The sequence below is a fragment of the Amphibalanus amphitrite genome, unplaced genomic scaffold (assembly GCF_019059575.1).
Source record: "Amphibalanus amphitrite isolate SeventyFive unplaced genomic scaffold, NRLGWU_Aamphi_draft 000460F_arrow, whole genome shotgun sequence".
Taxonomy (NCBI): Eukaryota; Metazoa; Arthropoda; class Thecostraca; order Balanomorpha; family Balanidae; genus Amphibalanus; species Amphibalanus amphitrite.
Genome location: NW_024881954.1, coordinates 262,436 through 282,117, shown reverse-complemented (window position 1 = coordinate 282,117; position 19,682 = coordinate 262,436). Strand labels below are relative to the sequence as shown.

Genomic DNA, 19,682 nt, shown 5'->3' with positions numbered 1-19,682 from the left:
TGAAAGATCTATAGCTTCAACATTTTTGAAGCTATTAATGTCAAACAAACTGAAACGTGTACATAAGGAGTTATGCAAGTAAAATTTGACAATTTTTACATTTTTTGGTGATTTTGAATTTATTTTATTTTGAATTAATTTCTTAAAATGTAATTTGTGAAAAATGGGTACCCTTCGATTTTGCTCAAATTTAGATATTGTCTTCCACTAGACGTAAGGTACACGTGCTGAGAAAATTAGAGTGGGCCAACGATAACTTTGGATGATATAGCAACAAGTAGTGCAACGTAGCACGGGCGGTGGAAGGGGCCGATTTCGCTAACTCCACCTGTTTATCGCCAATAACTCACGCCATAATTATCATATTAACGTCAAACTTTAAGTATCTGTCCAGAATCGAATTGCAAATCCTCCCGTGCAAGAAATAGGTAAATCGGTCCACAATTTTTCTGGTAATAGCGGTGTAAAGTCAAACATTCCTGCCGGAGCGGCTCGGCGGCCGGCGCCGGCCGTTGCCGCCTGAATGGTATACTGTGCCGGCGCGGGACGGTTCAATCTTTGCACCGCGCTTCTTACCGCTGATTATGATCGATTCGTGTCAAACTTTGTGTGAAGGCTTAAAAATGTACAGGCAATCTAATGTTCAAATAAATACGAAAATCAACTGGCAAAATTAAATTTTTAGGGTGCAAACACAATATGTGACTATGACGTTTCCCGCGTCGGCCGATCCCCGCCACTGCCGGCGACATCTTACTCTTAGCAAGCCACTAACTGCCAAGTTTATGGTAAGATTAACTAGAGATTCTCATAACATTACAAATGTCGTAAAAAGGAAGAAATAGGAAAATCGGCCAGTATCTCTTAGAGCTATGGGCGTATAAACGCAAAATAGTCACTATAGCAAATTTGATCACGTTTAACCTCATTTGATCTTGAATATATTGATCTAGGGCCATGAAATCGGCACACGATAAAGTTCCCCACCGCCCCACCTACAATTCAAATTCCATTTTTTTATACCTTTTTTGGCTAAACCGGGCTTTTCTCCCCTAGCGCTGGGAAAGTCATGCGTATTTTCTTTTTGCAACCAAAGAGAGGCGCTGCCCGGAGAATGCCCAATTTCATCATTAAAAAACTGGCTTACGATGACCAGCTATCTTCGTGGCTTAGTAGTAAGTGTGCCGAGTGTACCCACCTCGAAATCTAAAGGTCGCTAGCTCGCAGCGAGTCAGCCTGAAGTGTTCAATAGGGGAGAGTGGGGTGGGTTGTATCAGTTTTTACTCCGAGACCCATAACCTCGTAACTATCCGTGATAAACTCATTATTTCCATACTATCTCCTTCCTTGATTCTTCTGCTTTTTTGTGCAAAGTAACTTTTCCGCTACCTCTACCAGTTTTTCTTCTACGGTCTGCCGAATAGAACAATGTTTTTGATACAACTTGCCCCATGGCTTGGGTGAGTTGTATCACATAGTGGGGTAATTTGTAACACTATTTCACGTTTCAGGGAGTGTGCTTGCTACTGGTTTTGAACATAACAACAACATTAAATGGGGTTAATACAATGTATCTGCTCAAAGGCTTCACTTTTATTAGACCAAACTTAGGTCAATCCGAACGAAACATCGAAACGAACGAAACATCAACAGACTAGACGCAAAAGTGGCCCGTTAAGAGCAAAGAAGCCAACACATTGTGCCGAAATGGAACGAGTATTGACTAGCTACCTACAAACGCGAGCCAGGGCTTAGCTTTCGCGATCAAAAGCAACATACCCATACATACATACATACAATGTACATACATGTTACAACATACCCCACCCGGCTCTGATACAACATGTACGGTTCTCCAGTAAAAGTCTTGTTGGTTTTGCTTTTTCGGACATATCTGGTCCTATATAATGTTCAAATGCATAAGTATCAACCCGAATTATGTGTATGCACATTTACCACGAGACTGTGAAATTGCATCGTTGTATGCCAAATACTTTCCGAGATATTCACCAAAAACCTCATTTTCTGCCGTTTGGGGTATTCTGGCCGCAATCTTCCTGGGGTCGCCTATGACATCAGTAGAGCCATCTAACGAGAGGAACGCGGAAACACAGGATCATGAATGAATCGAGTGCGTAGTAAACGGTGTATGAAAGGGAGACTCGGCAGAGGCTATCCGGGTGGCCGGCGCGCGGCGCGCCCTCAGGCATCGGCCGACCCTTCGGACCGCGTGGGGTCAGAGGTCGCGCTCGGGAAGTCTCGGCTCTGGGTTTTAGCGCTGTGCAGTCAGGAAAGGAGCATAGGATTGCGCTAGCCCGACTGACTAGTATCTCGGCTGATTCGTGTGGGGTGAAGGGAGCACAGAACGGGATGGTGGCTAGTGGTGGATGATGGGATGGTGGTTATGTTAGTGCGTACTGCGTAGAACGTAGCTGAACATGCATTTTTTTTCATCGCAAACAACATGCAGCATAATGTGCGGGATTATGCCAGAACTCATACAAAAAGGAAATAACATTTCGGCCGAGGGAGTGGATGAGTGCCGTGACAAAGCATGACGATTGACGAATGACGATGCTGCCAAAATCGGGATGCTTTTTTGCCCCCATCTTTTTACCCCTAACATGCAGCGCTTGATCCGAACTTAGAGGTCCCCGACTGACCTTAGACCTTAAAATCGCACCCGGCCGGTGCGCCACCTTTTCTTCGGGGGCGCTCTTCTTGGTTGTATCTGTTCCTACCAATAACTAAAGCAAATCGAATGTATAATAAAAAAAGGCATACCTCAAACACAGTTTTATTCACATCCCCTCGTGTGCATACTTGTTTTTAACTATAACTTCTCGCATCATAATATATCACTTCAGTGCTTAATCCTCAACGGAATTTTGGATTTTCTGCATATACCCCGGCCGAGGGGGGGGGCGATTACGACCCCTCTCCGTCTTTTTGCCCCTAATTGAGCTAGCGTCTTGCGGATGAAACTGAGCGGGTGCGTCGTATGAGATGCAGCAACTGGTACCCGAGTTGAATGTCTCAGGTCAACCGATTAACTCTGAGGTCAGTATAAGTGCTGGCCAAGTCGCGGGATCGGTTTTTAGTAAACTACTTTACCATAAGTGGTTACAGAGCCAAGACAATGGCACCATCGAGTTTTGCATGCTCAAGCGCGTCGAATAGTATACGCTTTGTTTTTGTTGAGGTCAATTTAAGGTGTTCACCTCAGGTCATGTCAGGGCAGAGCCACTCAGGCCACGAGGCTGGTTCAAGGAGGTCATATCGCTTCTTCGATTCGGTAGGTCCTCACAAGTCCACTGGTGGCTTCACGACTCGCTGGCTCAATTTTATCGAGACTTTTTGGTGAAAACTCCTGTGACTTTAGTGACGTCATAAATGAAGTCGCCTAACTTTAAGAATGGAAAAGTGAATGCTGGGGCTTGCTAAGATTGTATAAAATCGCGAATTAATGCGCTTGCGACAGCTTTAGATGGCTCCCGGCGCCAAAATAACAGCTTTCATATTTCCCAATTGACTAATAATCGTGAGGTGCGTGACCGACCTGACTTCAGGTGACTCTAAAGAAAAATACGAGATAGCTACATACAAGTTGTGAGGCCTTTGGGAGATAGTACTAGATCATATAAACTTCATTCCCCGTTGAAAAGTCCCCTGGCACGAAGGGTGCTGCGACGTCGCGACATTTTGGGTCCTTACAGAGGTTCACTTTTGATGTCATTGGTCAACGGCCTGACCTTAACCTTCGCACTTGTAGGAGGGTGTCGAACAGACCTCCTACCCTCAGTTTTTCGCAAATAACTCGCGCAAAAAGCGGCTGATTGCGACGAAACTTTCAGTACCCTCGAGTTAATCAATATTGCGCCTACCCTATAATTTGTATGACCCTGGCTCAAAAGACCTTTGACTTGTGACCTGTTTTCCGAGATGATGTTTGGCCGGAATCGCGTTTTGGCGTATTTCGAGGAGAGCGCGTTTTATTGTCTTTTTGTGGCTTTAAGCGATCAAACATGTGAAAGGATGTTGATCCCATGGATTCTAGTGGGTATCAAGGTCACGTGAAGGTCAGTCAGCGTCACTGACCTTTGATTACCTTTGTTCACTCTTTCGAGTTCTACATGTTTCTGGGGTAGATTTTGGAGTTGATTTCGCATTTAGAAACCGTTTGAAAATTTAAGAAGTAGTTTTGGTTCCCTTGTAACATGTGATGTGCTGACCTGACCTGACCTGACCTGGCCTAAATGCACGAAAACATCATCTGTGATCAAAACTAACTTGAAATTCGTGATCAGCACCCCGCAAAACCCTATAACAGCTTCACTTTACGAAGCTCTAACAGGTCCCGATTCCCCGACTTTTGAGTTGTTGAACTGTCAACTTTGACAACTTTGTCAACTTAGACTTCTGACCTGTCAACCAATGACCTAGGATATTAAAATTGGGTATCATCGGCCTCCTCTCGTCACGGGCAACACGCACTTTTTCCGCGAAGCTCTAGCTCGATCAGGGGTTGAACGGCAAAGGGGTCCAACGGACCCTCCTCCCCCCTTTACGATAGACGCTGGCAAAACACCAATATGGGCGAGGGTGAAAATACAGCTGCTGTCCTAAAAATTCAGCTTGAATCAAAGGTTTCAGCTTGAATCAAAGGCTTGCCAAATTTCAGCTCTCGCAGCTATCAACAAAAATAAATATGTGGAGGCGGCACCCGCCTCCCCCCCCCCCCTCTCGGCCACTGCCAGGGAGGTTTTAAGCGTATCATAGACGTTACAAAGCATCATATCAAGATGACACACCCCAGCAGCCATATGCACTGAACAAAAACTTATTACGCACGCTAGTCTATCGGCACCATAGCACATGGTCGACTGTCGTCCGCCACGGACGCGCACTCGACCAACCCTCTGAGCCCGTTGACTGCGGGTGACCTTGACATGTCAAGCCTGATCGGCGGCCGGCCGCTGTCGTGCGGTCGTTACACGCGGAGGGGAGGGAGACACAAAGCTCTACGTTATAGCCGACCTCTGACCTTTCCCTGCGCCCTGGTCACTGACCCCGCTCCATGTCGCTGGGCGGTGGCATGGCGGTGGAAACCGGTTCTAGCCTCTACACATGCCACCATTCTAACCCTCCCCTCCCAACGCTACTACGCGGCGTGGAGTACGCTCGTGCGTAACTGGGCGGAGCAAGGGGTCACGCGATACAGGGGCGGAACTGGTTGCCCTCCCGCCCGCCGAGCGACCAACGACTAATACCCTGGAGAACCGTACCTCGCCGCCATCTTCGAAAAAAACATCCTCGTGCTCAAAAACAGCGGAAAGCTGGAGAAATCCTTTATCACTCACGCAGCCTTAGAACCTACCCTCACCACCGCTACGGAGATCTTTCAAATTCGTGCACATCTAAATGCCCAAAACACACATTTTCTTGCAGCTTATTTTTTTAGAATGACATTAAAAAAAACATAAAATCGGCTCTCACCTCGAGACGCGTCCACCCAGCCACACGACAGAACAGGGAAAGATGGCACCTCGTCTCTGGTCGGCTGAGACGTGTCACGAGCGCCATCCATTGGATAAGTTTGACACAATTAGCCCTGATACAACTTGGACATGATACAACTCTCCCCGCTCTCCCCTACGCATTTGTTTTTTCAAGTAGCATCTGGCCAGCCGGAAACTGTCGTGAGGGCTAATGTTCGTATCTAGGTAGCATTTGGCCAGTCGGCAACTGCCGTGAGGGCTGTACATATTTACGCGTGTTAGATTAGGTCAGGTCACGTCAGGTCAGGTTAGGTTTGCTTTGGTTTGGGGTAGAAAGAAGCATCTCCGGGTAGCGCCTCTCCTTGGTTGCTAAAACGAAACACGCGAGTGCCAGACATTACGAAGTCCAAAAGACAGTTACGTAGTCGTCGGCCCATTCTGGATTTTTTATATGATGTAGCTAATGTGTAAACTGTTGTTGAGTCTCTTATGACAAAGCCGATATTTAAAATCACATGTTTGCTATATTGGGTAAACAATAACTCAAAACAGGCACAAGCCCGGCCGGCCCCTGCTCTGCCGACTCTCTCCTCTCGTCTCTCCGATCAGCTGTCCCTGCCCACGCGGGGAGCGGGGTGGCGTTGCCCTAGCAACAGTTGCTAGGAGACGGCCGACGGCCTCCTCCCGCGGACAGATGCGGGCGGCGAAACTCAGCCGTCTATATCCGACGCACCATAAAAAAAACGACACGCTGGTACGCGAAACAAGACACGAAAGCGAGCGCTCACCTAATCAAACACAGCACATCGCGGAAGCGCATGTCCCTGGTCCCACGCATAAAACACCACGTTCACTGGTACTCCCGCACTTCACTGTCCAGTGCACCGGGGCAGCCATCCGATATGTCACTGTGTCAGTCTCACCGCGGCGCCTGTCCTGGGCGTGCAGTCAGACGGCGGCAGGCGCGCCCGGAACGCCAGTCCCAGGCGAAGAGCGGTGACGGCATGGCGAGCCGCGTCGGTCCTTGCTGGCGGCCACACAATCCGCAGACCAGGCCATGGCTCGCGGAGCCACAGCTGAACAGTGGCCGGAGCAACGCGATATCCGGAACAACACAGTAAACTCGCAACGGCGGGCACTAGTTCGGGCGCAAAAGAACACAACGGTGAACACAGTACCCACCACAAAGCGTGTCGTTACCCTACGACAACAGAAACAGAGGTTTGCCTGGTGCAGGTGCTCTTTATCAAATTATCTCTTCTAACCGGCCTGAGAGGACAGAGCAGTGGTGGCTAACGGAAGAAGGATAAGTGCGTTCTCAGAAGTCGCAAATCGGCAAGTCAATGGTGCTTTGCATTATCCCCGTTCACAGGGAACCAAGCGATGTCGTCGTGGCCACTCGGACAACACATGGGTGCTACACCAATACCAAACTCGACAACTCCCTTCTGGTTCTGCACAGTCCCAATAAGCCTTACAGCACACTAACTACGATTTCACAGACCAACTTACAACTCTTACAGCCACAACACAGCACAATTACATCTAACAATCAACAACCTCTTAATCTAGCACATCACCCGGGAACAAAACGATCGACAGGCTTGGGAATCCGGGAACTGTGGCGTGGCGCCGGCACCGGCGCTGAACCAGCGTTGCTGGCGGCCACCGGCTCTACGGCCTCGGTGACGTCTGCGACATCAATCGCCAACCCAGCAGCGACATCGGAAGGAACTGTCACAGCGGAGTCATCACCTGCAACTGCAATGCCTGTCGACAGGTCATCAGTGACGTCCGTCACGCCAGCAGGCTCATCGGCGTCTGAAATGCCGAGAGGAGCCGGTGGGACATAATCATCTCCTGTGGGCCACACAGTCTGTGGGTGAGACGGACCAGCTGGCCCGGCGGCCAGCGGAGAACCTGCAGTCCTCCCATCCGGCTGGAGGTCATCTGTGGAATCAATCGCCGCTCCGGCCGCCACGTTCGGGTTATCAGTCTCTGAAAAGGTAAGGTCACTATCTGGGACTGGAACCACTGAGCCGTCATGTCTGGGCTTCAACCTGTTATGATGCACAATAACCGATTTTCTGCCACCCAGCAAACGAACTCTGTAATTCAAATCCGACAGCTTCGCGGTCACAATAGCTGCCTTCCACGGCCTGACGAACTTGTAGTATTCACCACGTGGTACTACAGCTTTAAACAAATAAACGGGGTCACCAACCTCGAACTGATGCTGTGTCAGCTTCTTCTCGTAAAGCCTCTTGTTGCGCTGATGTCTGCTGTTGGAAGACTGGATAGCGATGTCGTGGGTCAGTTTCAACCGTTGCGTGAGCTTCTCCAGGTACTCTGACACAGTGGCTGTTTTGGTCTTCGTTGACGGCACCTGAAACTGAAGAGTGGCAGGCATCGTTGGGTTCCTGCCGAAGAGCATGAAATACGGTGAGTAACCAATCGACGAATGCACCTTTGCACGGTAGCCCAACATCAATAGCGGCAGATGGACATCCCAGTCATCATGGTTACCGTCCAGATGCTTTGAAAGCATTCCCAGAATGGTTCTCATCATGCGCTCACATTTGGCGTTACCCTCCGGATGATAGGGGGAAATCTTAGTTTTCTCAACGCCTAGCAGGCGACAAACCTCTTCGATGAGAGCTCCTGTGAAATTGGCAGCGTTATCAGAATGAATTCGTCTCGGGCAGCCAAAACGAGAAACAAACTGATTCACCAGGACGTCTGCTACTGTTACTGCCTTCATGTCTGGCACTGGGTAAGCCTCACACCACCTGGTGAAATGGTCAACAACCACAAGCAAATGTCGATTGCCCTGTGAAGTAGTCGGCAAACCTGAAAGGAAATCGATTGAAATGGTCTCCAGAGGCTCCTCAGCGTAAAGCTCGCCCATCGACGCTCTCGGTCGGGGCACTGGAGCAGCTCTCGTGTTGCAGCGCTCGCATCGGCTGCAGAAATCCTTCACGGATTCGTCCATATTGGGCCACCAGAACTCGCGTCTGGCAGTCGCGACAAGGGCATCAGCACTGTAGTGGCCTCCAGCTGGACCTGCGTGCAGAGAGGTCAGCACACCGGGAACAAGTTGCTGCGGTACGACCAGCTGCAACTGCTCCTCTCCACCTGCACGGACACGATAGACACGGAACAGCACACCGTCCAGCAGCTTCAGGCGGTGCCACTGTCTCAGCAGCGTCACAGCGCTGGGGGTCACGTTCGTCGATCTCGGCCTCTTTCCTGTGGACATGTGTCTCGCAATGTCAGCTATCGCAGGGTCCTGGTCCTGCTCGTGGCGAAGAAAGCCATTTGACCACGAGCCAGGAGACACTCTCATGACCGGGACACTCTCTGGTACAGTTTGAGTCGCGGCATCCTGGGTCACCGGCGGACGTCGGCTCATGACATCAGCTGGTACGTTCTCAGACCCTGGACGAAAGATAATCTCGAAGTCATATTCGGACAGTATCTCCAGCCATCTCGCCAGCACTCCTGAGGGATTTTTGAAATTGAGAAGCCAGCGAAGGCTCGCATGGTCAGTCCTCAGCTCAAAACGCCTACCAAGCAGGTAGTGTCTGAAATGCTGGACGAAAATAACACAAGCCAGCAACTCCTTTCGCGTGGTGCTGTAGTTGCGTTGCGCCTTCGACAGCCTGTGAGACGCGAACGCGATCACCTTGTCCTCTCCATCCTGCTCCTGGAAGAGAGTAGCACCAATGCCTGTGTCAGAAGCATCGGTATCAAGCCGGAATCGGCCAGCACCAGCTGAAAATCTGGGAAATGAGACCACTGGTGCGCTCGTCAGCGCACACTTCAGCTGCTCAAACGCACTCTGCTGCATGTCACCCCATTGAAACTTCGCATCTTTGTGCGTCAGCTGGAACAGAGGTGCAGCTATTTCGGCGAAATTGCGCACAAACTTTCTGAAATATGACGCGAGTCCCAAAAAGCTCGACAGTTCCTTGACTGTACGAGGAACAGGCCAGTCAACCACCTTGGCTACTTTTTCGGGATCAGCTCTCACGCCACCACCTGACACTACATGACCCAAAAAGTTGACCTCTTTACAAAACAAAGAACATTTCTCCAGATTCAGTGTAAGCCCTGCGGCCTGCAACCTCTGCAGCACCTTATCAAGTTTGGCCAACACATCCTCCACTCCATTCCCGTGAACCACAATATCATCAAAATAATGAACACAGTCTTTCGGCGTGATATCTCCCAACACACGATCAAGCAGACGAGCACAGGTAGCAGGTCCTCCCGCCAAACCAAAAATCATCCTTCGAAAGCGGTACGAACCGAAGGGTGTAGTGATGGTGGTCTTATCTCTATCTTTCTCGGACACACCGATCTGAAAATACGCGCTGTTCATGTCAAGTTGGCAAAACGTATCAGAACCAGACAGCGCATCCAGCGTATCATCAATACGCGGGATCTGATACACAGGAATCTTACTGCAAGCATTCAAACGTCTCAGATCAGCAACCAAACGAAACTTTCCATTCTTCTTTCGAACCATAACGATTGGGGACGACCATGTGCCATTCGACTCCTCAAGAATCCCTTGGTCCACCAACTCACTGATCTGTGCCTTTACCTCGGCTGCAAGGTGAGGGGGAACACGTCTGGGTGCCTGTCGAATGGGCGGGTGGTCGCCGGTGTCTATGTCGTGGGTGACCACATCAGTGAAGCCGATATGGCCGTCAACATATCCGCATAGCGGGACAACAGCTCGTGGACTCTCTGACGCTGTTCGTCAGTGAGGAGAGACTGATCGAGTTTGGCCAGTTTCTTCACATCAACATCTGTCGACGCCGAGAGCTCCGGTGCCTGCTCTACAAATCCAACCTCGACCGAAGCCAAACTTCGCTTTTTGAAAAGCGTGATCGGCTCTGCTGTCACATTCCGAACGACCACGGGAACACAAGCACGATCAACATTGACAATGGCACGCACCACCTCAACACCAGAGGGGACATCATCTGGCTCAATCAGAGCTGGGCCGACGTAATCGCAATTTGGCACAAGACCTTGTAGGACCATTTCACTACCAGGAGCAATCACACGGTCACAGCTCAGAGACACATTGCCCAAACTCACAGCCTGTGCAGAAACTGAGCGAACGGACACGTTGGGAACCATGACAAGACGTCTCCGACTCAAATCTATCACACAAGGACAGTGTTGCAGGAAATCCACTCCCAACAAACAAGGCACGTCAACTGCGTCAGACACAAACAGGGGAAGGGGGTAAGTGACATCACCGATCTGGAATGGCACTACGACCCGACCCAACAAAGGCAAGTCTTCTTGAGACGCAGTCTTGGCCGTTACACTGGTACGTTTCAGGGTCACATTTGGGAGGGCATCAAACACTGAGCTATGCAAGATGCTAATTGAACTGCCGGTGTCCAGCAAACACTCACATTTGACACCAGACACGCTTCCCGTAATGCGCATCGTATCAGTGATCGGGATTGACTTTTCATCATTGCTTACTGGGTCCGATCGGCGACCCCGTGTGAACGACCGGACCCTTGGTCGTTTCCCTGCTGTCGTTCTGGGCACACTTTGGCAATGTGACCTTCACCGCCACACACAAAACATCGACAGCGATTCAGACGGCACCGGTTACGGACATGACCGGCACGGCCACAACAGTGACACGTCACTGAAGCAGCGGCGTCACCTCTCGGACGCTGGACACGGTTGGGACGGTTTGACACGGTTGGGTTCATCTGGGCCTGGTGCGTCACTGCAGCCAGGCGGGCCTCAAGCTCAGAGACACGTTTGTTCAGAGCATCGACAACAGACTGTTCAGACTCAAGCACACGGACTGGTTTCACAGCGGACTGAGAGCCTGGAGCACGCTGGTCGGGAGACGCAGCGGAAGCAAGCGGGGATGCTGCAGCACCGATTGTTACTCGTGAACATTGAATGTTGCGCACCTTTGTGACGGCAGAGTCAAAGGAAGAAATGCCGTCGGAAATTACAGCAGTGTAATACTCCTGCGGAAGCGTAGCGAGGAAGTGACTGAACAGGAGAGGAGTGAGGTCATCTACTGTAGGGAAGGCCAGCTTCATCAGCTTTTTGAAACGAATGACAAATGCATCCAGGGGCTCCTCTGCACTGTAGCGCAAGTTCCGAAGCGCCAAATGGTGGTCAGTCACCGACGCCTTGGTAAAGGCCGACTGTAGCCCCTTAACCACACCAGAAAATGAACCAAGCTGGGACGCAGGCAGCCCATCGTACGCATCGCGAGCAATGCCAGTCAAAGTCAGTGGCAAAACGTCAAGTTTGCGTCGCTCATCCCACCCCTGAATCCGAGCATAGCGGTCATAATCCTCCAAATACCGGCGCACAGATCCATCCCCATTAAAACGCGGCAAAGAAACAAAAGACGACATCGCAATGTCAGCGGGGTCACGCACTGTGGGTCTAACAGCCATCTCAGAACCAGAATCCAGATCAGGTGGCTTTACATCATCCGGCATCGTAATGAAATGCACAAACACACGGAAAAAATACGGAAAATGGGTACGACTGGGAAAGGATAGGATACAGTCAAATGATCGTTTCTCACATATGAAAGGACCAGGAAAAATAAAGGCACCTACACACGAAAGGATAGTACACGGAAAGGATGTAACGTTTTAACTTTCTTGCGATAAAAAATAGCGTTATAACTTTTCCTCCATAAAAAAACGACGATTAACGATGAGCCACAGCGGTGAAGAAATCAGTGAAAGAAAGTTCAGTTCAGTGAGGCAGTGAACGAGGCCTCAGTCACTCGACAAATTTCACAGAAACTGCGCGACTCACTGCCACTGTGCAGTCATTGTCCGGAGCCGAGACAGTTTTTACGAGCGACATGTTGAATATGCGCACACAGGTCATGGAGCAGCGTGTCACCAACCTCAATGGACGAAAGCTCGAAGTTGACCTGTCTCATGGCGCAGTCTCGAAGATGTTGCAGTGCAGACGGTGTGGTAGCTGGCCACCGCAGCCGTTGTAGTCTCATCTGGCTTCATCATAGCCAGCAAGCAAGCCAGCTCAATCTTCACTGTCTCGCAGTCGCCACGCATCAAGCGGGCCAAAATGTCAGTGCAAAAGGCACACAAAATGATCGGCTTTACTTTTTCTCACTTTGTAGCGGCGCTCAAAAGGCATGGTCTTGCGATACACACGCACCGCTGCCACCAATGTAAACTGTTGTTGAGTCTCTTATGACAAAGCCGATATTTAAAATCACATGTTTGCTATATTGGGTAAACAATAACTCAAAACAGGCACAAGCCCGGCCGGCCCCTGCTCTGCCGACTCTCTCCTCTCGTCTCTCCGATCAGCTGTCCCTGCCCACGCGGGGAGCGGGGTGGCGTTGCCCTAGCAACAGTTGCTAGGAGACGGCCGACGGCCTCCTCCCGCGGACAGATGCGGGCGGCGAAACTCAGCCGTCTATAAATGTATAGGAGAATAAAATATGTAAAAATTAGCAAAATCGAAGGGTACCCATTTTTCAGAAAATCAAAATTTATTTTTTTGAATTTTAATTAAGATCACTAATTAGTTAAATACGTCAATATTGTTATCCTCAAATTAAAGCCTGACCTATTCCCTCCATTTCACACTTTGTCTCGTGGTGATATGTCTAAAACTTCTATGGTTATGACGCTTTAAAGATGATAATGTGCCTTGCCTAAGTCAATGTTTGATGACGTGTATCTCGGAAACGTGACGTCATATCTTGACAAAAATATGTCTCCTTTCTTTTCAGATATAGATGAGCAGTTTCACAAAGTTTCGCAAAAATCGGAGGAGGTGAGGTTCGAAATGATCATTTTTTGTCCCACTTGACGTGGAATGCCCCAAAAACAAAACAGAATCGACCACTCACGGAGCAGTCACGAAGGTTAACTGACCATTCCTTGGGACGAGAATATCTGTCTGATTTTGTTCTTTGGGGCGAAATCCGTCCAGCCAGTCGACCCGGGAATCATGAGCGCAATGGCGAGTAAAGGCATATCAACGGAGGGAGAGTGAGAGTTCCATATAGCAGTGGTGGGCCAGCAAAACGGCCAAGCAACGGTCACGGAAGTGCTCCGTAATTGGTCTCCGTAACACGTAAGAGAGGCTGTTTGGATGCAACCGTAGACCCAAGTGAGCCATCACATACAGGCGACTTTGGCATTTGTCATCTCCCGCTGCATATCACAGAATGCACCATACGTATTCGAAGCAAACGAATAAGAATTTGCATCTGTTGTGGTCAAAGTCGCAGGCCATTGAGCTTCCACCCGAGCCCGGCTTCAGAGCCTTATCAGTGCCTCTGCCAGTTCCCCCGATCAATACAATGCACACTGCACGGTTATATAAACTACCATTAACTGCAGGGAAATCAATAAACTGCGGTATAAGTTAGGGCCAAAAACATCCATTATCCGCGTGTATGTTTTTGAGTATCAGTAGCATTAGTGAACACACAATAACAGGACCATCAGAGCTCTGATAAAGGCTGTCTGAGATTTTAGGCTGCAATAGGTCCGAGACCGGTAAGTTGTCAGTTCCGGGCGTCGAATAAGAAATATCTAAAAATATCACATACGGTATGATTTTCAGTATTTCTCATTTAAACTGACAATGGCAGTTCTCGACCATTAGTAACGCACAAAAGCCCACACAAAAATAGCAGCGAGGAGGCGGGAGCTGTCGACTTCAATCTGATAACGCAACACTCGAGTCATTTCATAACGCAACCAACATCCGACCCATGCTCTGAGCTCTGGACAGCTAAACTCTGAACCGAGCGTACGCCTGACCTTTGCCGATCTACCGACAGAAAGGCATTGCAGTGCTCGAAGGAGTAGCAAAATCTCATTCAGATGTGAAGCGGCTCCCTCACAGACTGCAATCGAAGGCGAGTGATGTCACGAACTTCCCACACATACAATGTGGAGTTCGCGGCTCTGAAGTATGTAAATGTCACCGAAAAAAAAAAAACACCAGACACATTTCGTGAGATCAAACATCGGAGAGTGGCAAAACAGTCTTGGATCGATAAAGGTAAATCGCATGGTGAGCTGACTTTTGACCTTTGATTTCGATAAGAAAAGAACAACGAGCAGGTAGGTATCCAGGCCATAATGGGGACGTGTACCCGCTCAAGCTGGTGGAACAGCACGCTGTTTGGAACAAAATTGACATGCACAAGTCACCACTGGAAGCGACGAATAACTCATCACGAGGATGGACGACAGAAGACATACTGCTGAGTACTGACGAATAAAATACCGACGGCACGAGACACGAGACCTGAAGGTGGGACCGCACGCCCCGCTCCTAAACGTCGGGTCAGAAAGCACGGTTATGTAACGCCAGCGCCCAGCTAAATGTCACAGGTCTGGTCGTGGCAGACGAGACATGAATCGTAAATCAACGTGAACGGGATGAAAATCCGTGACCGTAACCGGCCCGCAGACGCATTTGGACGCCTCAGGGACTTCAGACGCCTCAGGGTCTATATCCAGCTACGTGCGCTGTATTGAATCGAAACCACACATCTCATGGCTCTCTCCTTCAAGCTTGCGCATTTCCGCCGAAAGTCGCATGTTGCAACTGAAAGCGCTGTTTAGTGACCACATGCAAAATCATAATTAAGCACCTATCTAATAATGACACACTTACTCAGATATGAGAGCATCACAAGACAAAGTAAAAAGACGGTTCAAGATGGCAGGCATTAATCTCAAAAAGGGGTCGTTTATACGACAATAACAGTCGTGTATCCCGATCATGTATCCCGATCATGGGGCGGCATCCTTTAATGTGATCGCTAGGTGGAATTGAGCTTCTCGTTCAGCAGTTAGAAATAAGACGCACTTTACGAGTATACAAGAGAGCTTGGGCCATGGGGATTAGCCCCCGACTGCGGCCCATGCTGTCGGAACATCGTATTTTGCGTTACACGCGGGTTGGACAGTCTGCAGCTTTTCAGCCCCAGCTGTCAGCAGAATGTGCGTCGACTGTCGAATGTCGACGGAACCTCGTTCGACCGGTGACCCTAGCACACTTTCGACCAAGCAGATGAAAATGAAAACAGCCTATCTCACGCACCTAAAAGCGTAAGCTGCTTCACCTGCTCACACATCAAAAGCCACAGCCAAAGAAAGCTATACAGTCCACAAAGCCACAGCGCCGTCCAGCCCGTGTGGTCGGCTTTGACGGACAACGGTGACGTCCGCGCCGACATACCAGTCTGGCACGCAAAAACCGACAAATGGAACACCAATTGACCGGTGGCAGCCGCAAATGGAACGTCGGCATGCGTCAGGCGCGGCACTCATTCATTTCCCACCGGAGAGAGGTGGCTGGATGGTACTGACGAACAAGTAAAGCCAATGACTCCGGGGGGCGGGGGAGAAAACATGCAGAAGCGGAAGAATCAACTGCAGGCTGATTTTACACGATTTCTGTAGCAAAATGCACATTTTGCAAGGCCCGCATGGCACAAAAAGGTTTCCTTGAGTATTGTGCACTGTCCACCAGGCTCAAAAGTACCGACCTACCAATATACTGTCTGTGTACTAAGTCTTCCTTCTAAAATTCAAATGTTTCTATCTTCCAAAAGACATTGACACCGCCAAATCCTCCTCAGGCTCTGACTTCGGCTCCACACAAGTGGCCTATATCGAAGGCATCATTTTTGGGTACATGACATCGCATGCCACCGAAATCCGGCTTTCACGCGCTGTGGTGCGACGTAGAACATCTTGAAATCCGTTCTCTTGACAACAGCTTTACCCAGAGTTTTTCAGCACGGTCTAAGTGCATTTGGCCGGCAGGAATGCCTGCTCGTCGCCATTCCATTAGTGTCTGACGGATAAGTCGCTGCTGAGCTCGATTTTTCCGCGCACATGGCCAGAGAGGCCGGTCAGGGAGGTAAGGTGTCATGGCGGGCGCAGCGACGAGCGCAGCGCACCCCAAAGAGCCCCTCTGAGTGCGCTCTTAGCACTTCAACGGTCTGCCAACGGCCGCCGGGGGCCGCAATAGGGGGGCGGATACTGAGCAAAGTATCATCGATACCTATGATAAATGATAAGTTCACTACGAGTATAGGTATCACTATCAGCGATAGTCTGTTCATTGCCAACCTTCTTGGGCAAGGCGTGCCCGCATTATGTAAGGTTTCAAATAATGACGAGATTGCAGAAGCAGTGTTATCTAAGACTTCAGTTGTTATCTGGACAGACACTCAAGGGAGGCATGTGATACATTGCGAAATGGGAGCTTCTTGCTGTGTACGGACAAGGCTTTGGCGTTGGTTTTTTAGGTAGCTAGCAAACCACCCTGTTTTAATGGGGTGGTTCGATGGGCAAAGTCATTGAAATTTGGATGGGGTTGGTTTTCAGTTTTTCTGAATCAGATAACTTGGAAAAAATATGAGACAAATGATTTCAATACCGTTCCAGGCCATTAACTTCAAGTGAACACAATTTCGAATGCTGCTGACAAGACCTCGAAAAGGATTTTGACCTGAAAGGAAACGTACCTAGGTACCTACTCATTGAAAAGCAACAGAGGAGACAAAAAGGAACGCAATTGATCACCAACCACCAATACGCCACCTAAAGATATGCACGTCTTGCTCTTTATCACAAATCATCCGAGACATAATAAAGAAAAGAGGCATCAAGGCATCACCCATTACCCATTAGAGACAGGGCACCTGGCAGTTTTCCCCACCGTGAAGCGGTTCACTCACGAGAAACCGAAACGACAACAGCGTGAGAGAGAAGAAGGAAAGTAGCAGAGGGGTGAAATGAAAAATCAAGTGACGAAGTAGCCAGATGGTGCAGAGGATGGGAAAGAGTGTGAAAGGGGAGGGAGAGAGAGGAGAGAGGGGGAGGGAGGGAGAGAGCAGCGACAGGTACCGGCAGACGGCACTTATGAGGTGAAGAGACGTATAGGGGATAAGAGGAAAGAAGTAGGAGAAGGCGATAGCTGATGAGGATACAAGGTGTAAGAGAATAGTAGAGAAACGGAAGAGAGAACAGAAAATAGCAGTGCAGAGAAGAGAATAGTAGAATAGAGCAGAGCAAAGCAGAGCAGAGCAGAGCAAGGGAGACCGGAACAATCAATGGCAGCATATCCGAGAGTGGAGAGTGAGAGGAGAACTCGCTCGTCGATCTTGTGAGATCAAAGGTCACCCGGTCAGCGCCCAGACAGCACACAGACAGCGCTCACGGCCCAGACGGGCCGGCGGCGACGCGCTGCGTAGTACCCCAAATCTGAGTCACGCTCGCTCACCGCTCGCCGCCGCGCCGGTGCCATGGCTTCGGTAACGGTGTCTGCCGTCGTCCCATGGCCCGCGCCGTAGCGCTAGACTGGGTATAGGAGTGGCGGCGGCCCCATACCAGAGCGCGATTGGACCCCCGCGTGCGCCCGGAATGGACGGAAAATTGGGATGATTTTGATAAGGATGGGAGTTGGTTTAGCGTTAGGGAAGAAATTATGACGGCGGGTTTTCAGAAAATGGCGCCGAGCGGTGCACTGGTTAACGAGTTTGGTGTCAGCGACCGCAATTCTGGAAAAAGGCAGCGACATGGAAAAGAATGGTGCATGATTATATACCTACAATTCGACTTGCACGCGGGCACGTGTTCATCGGTGGGCTTCCAAATACAGATTGCATTGCTTCGCATTAAGTCATTGATCGAATACAAAGGCTTTTCATTCTAAAGTATTTGCCATGCGTTGTTTATACAGTACCTATGTTTAAGTTTAAGTTTATTGTTTATGCGTTGTATTTCCCCATTTATGTTGTAATTAATCACGTAGAAGACCGTAGCCGATGGACCAAAATCATCTATCTGCATTAGCCTAATCAAAATAGGCTAATGCAGTCATCCGCAACCGAACCTATGCCTAAGCAACTGACTTTACCATGCTATATTGCAGCTTAATCATACCAGCAATGAAACGATAACCAGCGCTGGCAGCGCTATACTACCTATCCGCAAAATCCCCTGTACAAATCCGGTCTGGAAATGACCTTTCCAATGGCATTTCTGCCGAGCAGGTTTCTCCTGGTCCCGACAAAATGCCAGTGGTGTGCCTGCAGCATTCCTGGCGCGGCTGCCGGGTGCTGCAACGGCTGGAGAGCACGCCTGACGTCAAACCGGTGTCATTTCGCCACTCGCGGCCGCCATGACCTGCCTCTGTTCATGCCGCCGCATTGTCCGTTGCCTCACAAAGGCCGCCGCACGGTCAGTCGGTCCAGCGGCGCAGAACCCGTCCTTGTGACGTCACCAGGTGCGCAGATGTGTGACGTCACAGGCCGCACCTACCGGTGACCCGCCGCTGGATTACGCCCGTGTGCCGCAGTATGCAGACTGTACGGCGCATATTGGCCGTAATAGTGGTCGTGACAGTTAACGGGTCGGCACTGCCGACGGTACCGCTCGTAACCGTGGTCGTATGTTTGTCTGTGGTGTTTGCTAAGTGGTGATGGCGGCTTTTAGGTGAAATGGAGCACACACATGAAACTGCACAAGGAATAATTCGTAATGACAGCTTCACTACTAGAGGTGTCAATTTCAGAAATTTCTTGTCCGATGTCCGTCCAATGTCCAAAATCCTAGCTCACTTTTGTCCGAAAAATGTCCAAAGCATGGATTTGTCCGAAAAATGTCCGAAAGCTGGATATGGAAAGAGAGGATGGTAGAATTGATCTATATTAAGTACATGTTTGTATGTACCACATGATAACTAGAATAACAGATATCCGCCACCTGGTTTTGAGTGCAAAATATTGCAAACTAAAAATGTTGAAGCAATATCATATGCAATGGGGAATGGGCATTTGGGCAATAGGCCTAATCTGATATACAACACAAACAGCATATTGAGACAAGCCTATTCTGCTTCAAAATGTGCTACAGCCTACAACTGAAGCTGAGTAAGCAAGAATAATGCAAAACATTGCATTATCATTATCCCTCAAATTTGCGTTCTCAAAAAGGTATTGACTTCTTGCCACACCCCTTTGACACTAAGCCACCTGATGATGAATAATACAGCAATAATGCAAGAAGCTAGTAACTTACAATAATGATGCATATCTTCATCTTATATCACACTGGCTGAGATGTAAAGTTTGAGCTTCTTGCAAAAGCA

The 19,682-nt window shown here is 49.4% G+C and overlaps 1 protein-coding gene across 2 annotated transcripts in view; it reads right to left on the bottom strand.

The window, feature by feature from the left end:
• Positions 1–19,682, bottom strand: part of LOC122391891 (growth factor receptor-bound protein 10-like) — a 93,709-nt gene that overhangs the window by 8,882 nt on the left and 65,145 nt on the right. The gene's annotated exons all lie outside the window — the stretch shown is intronic.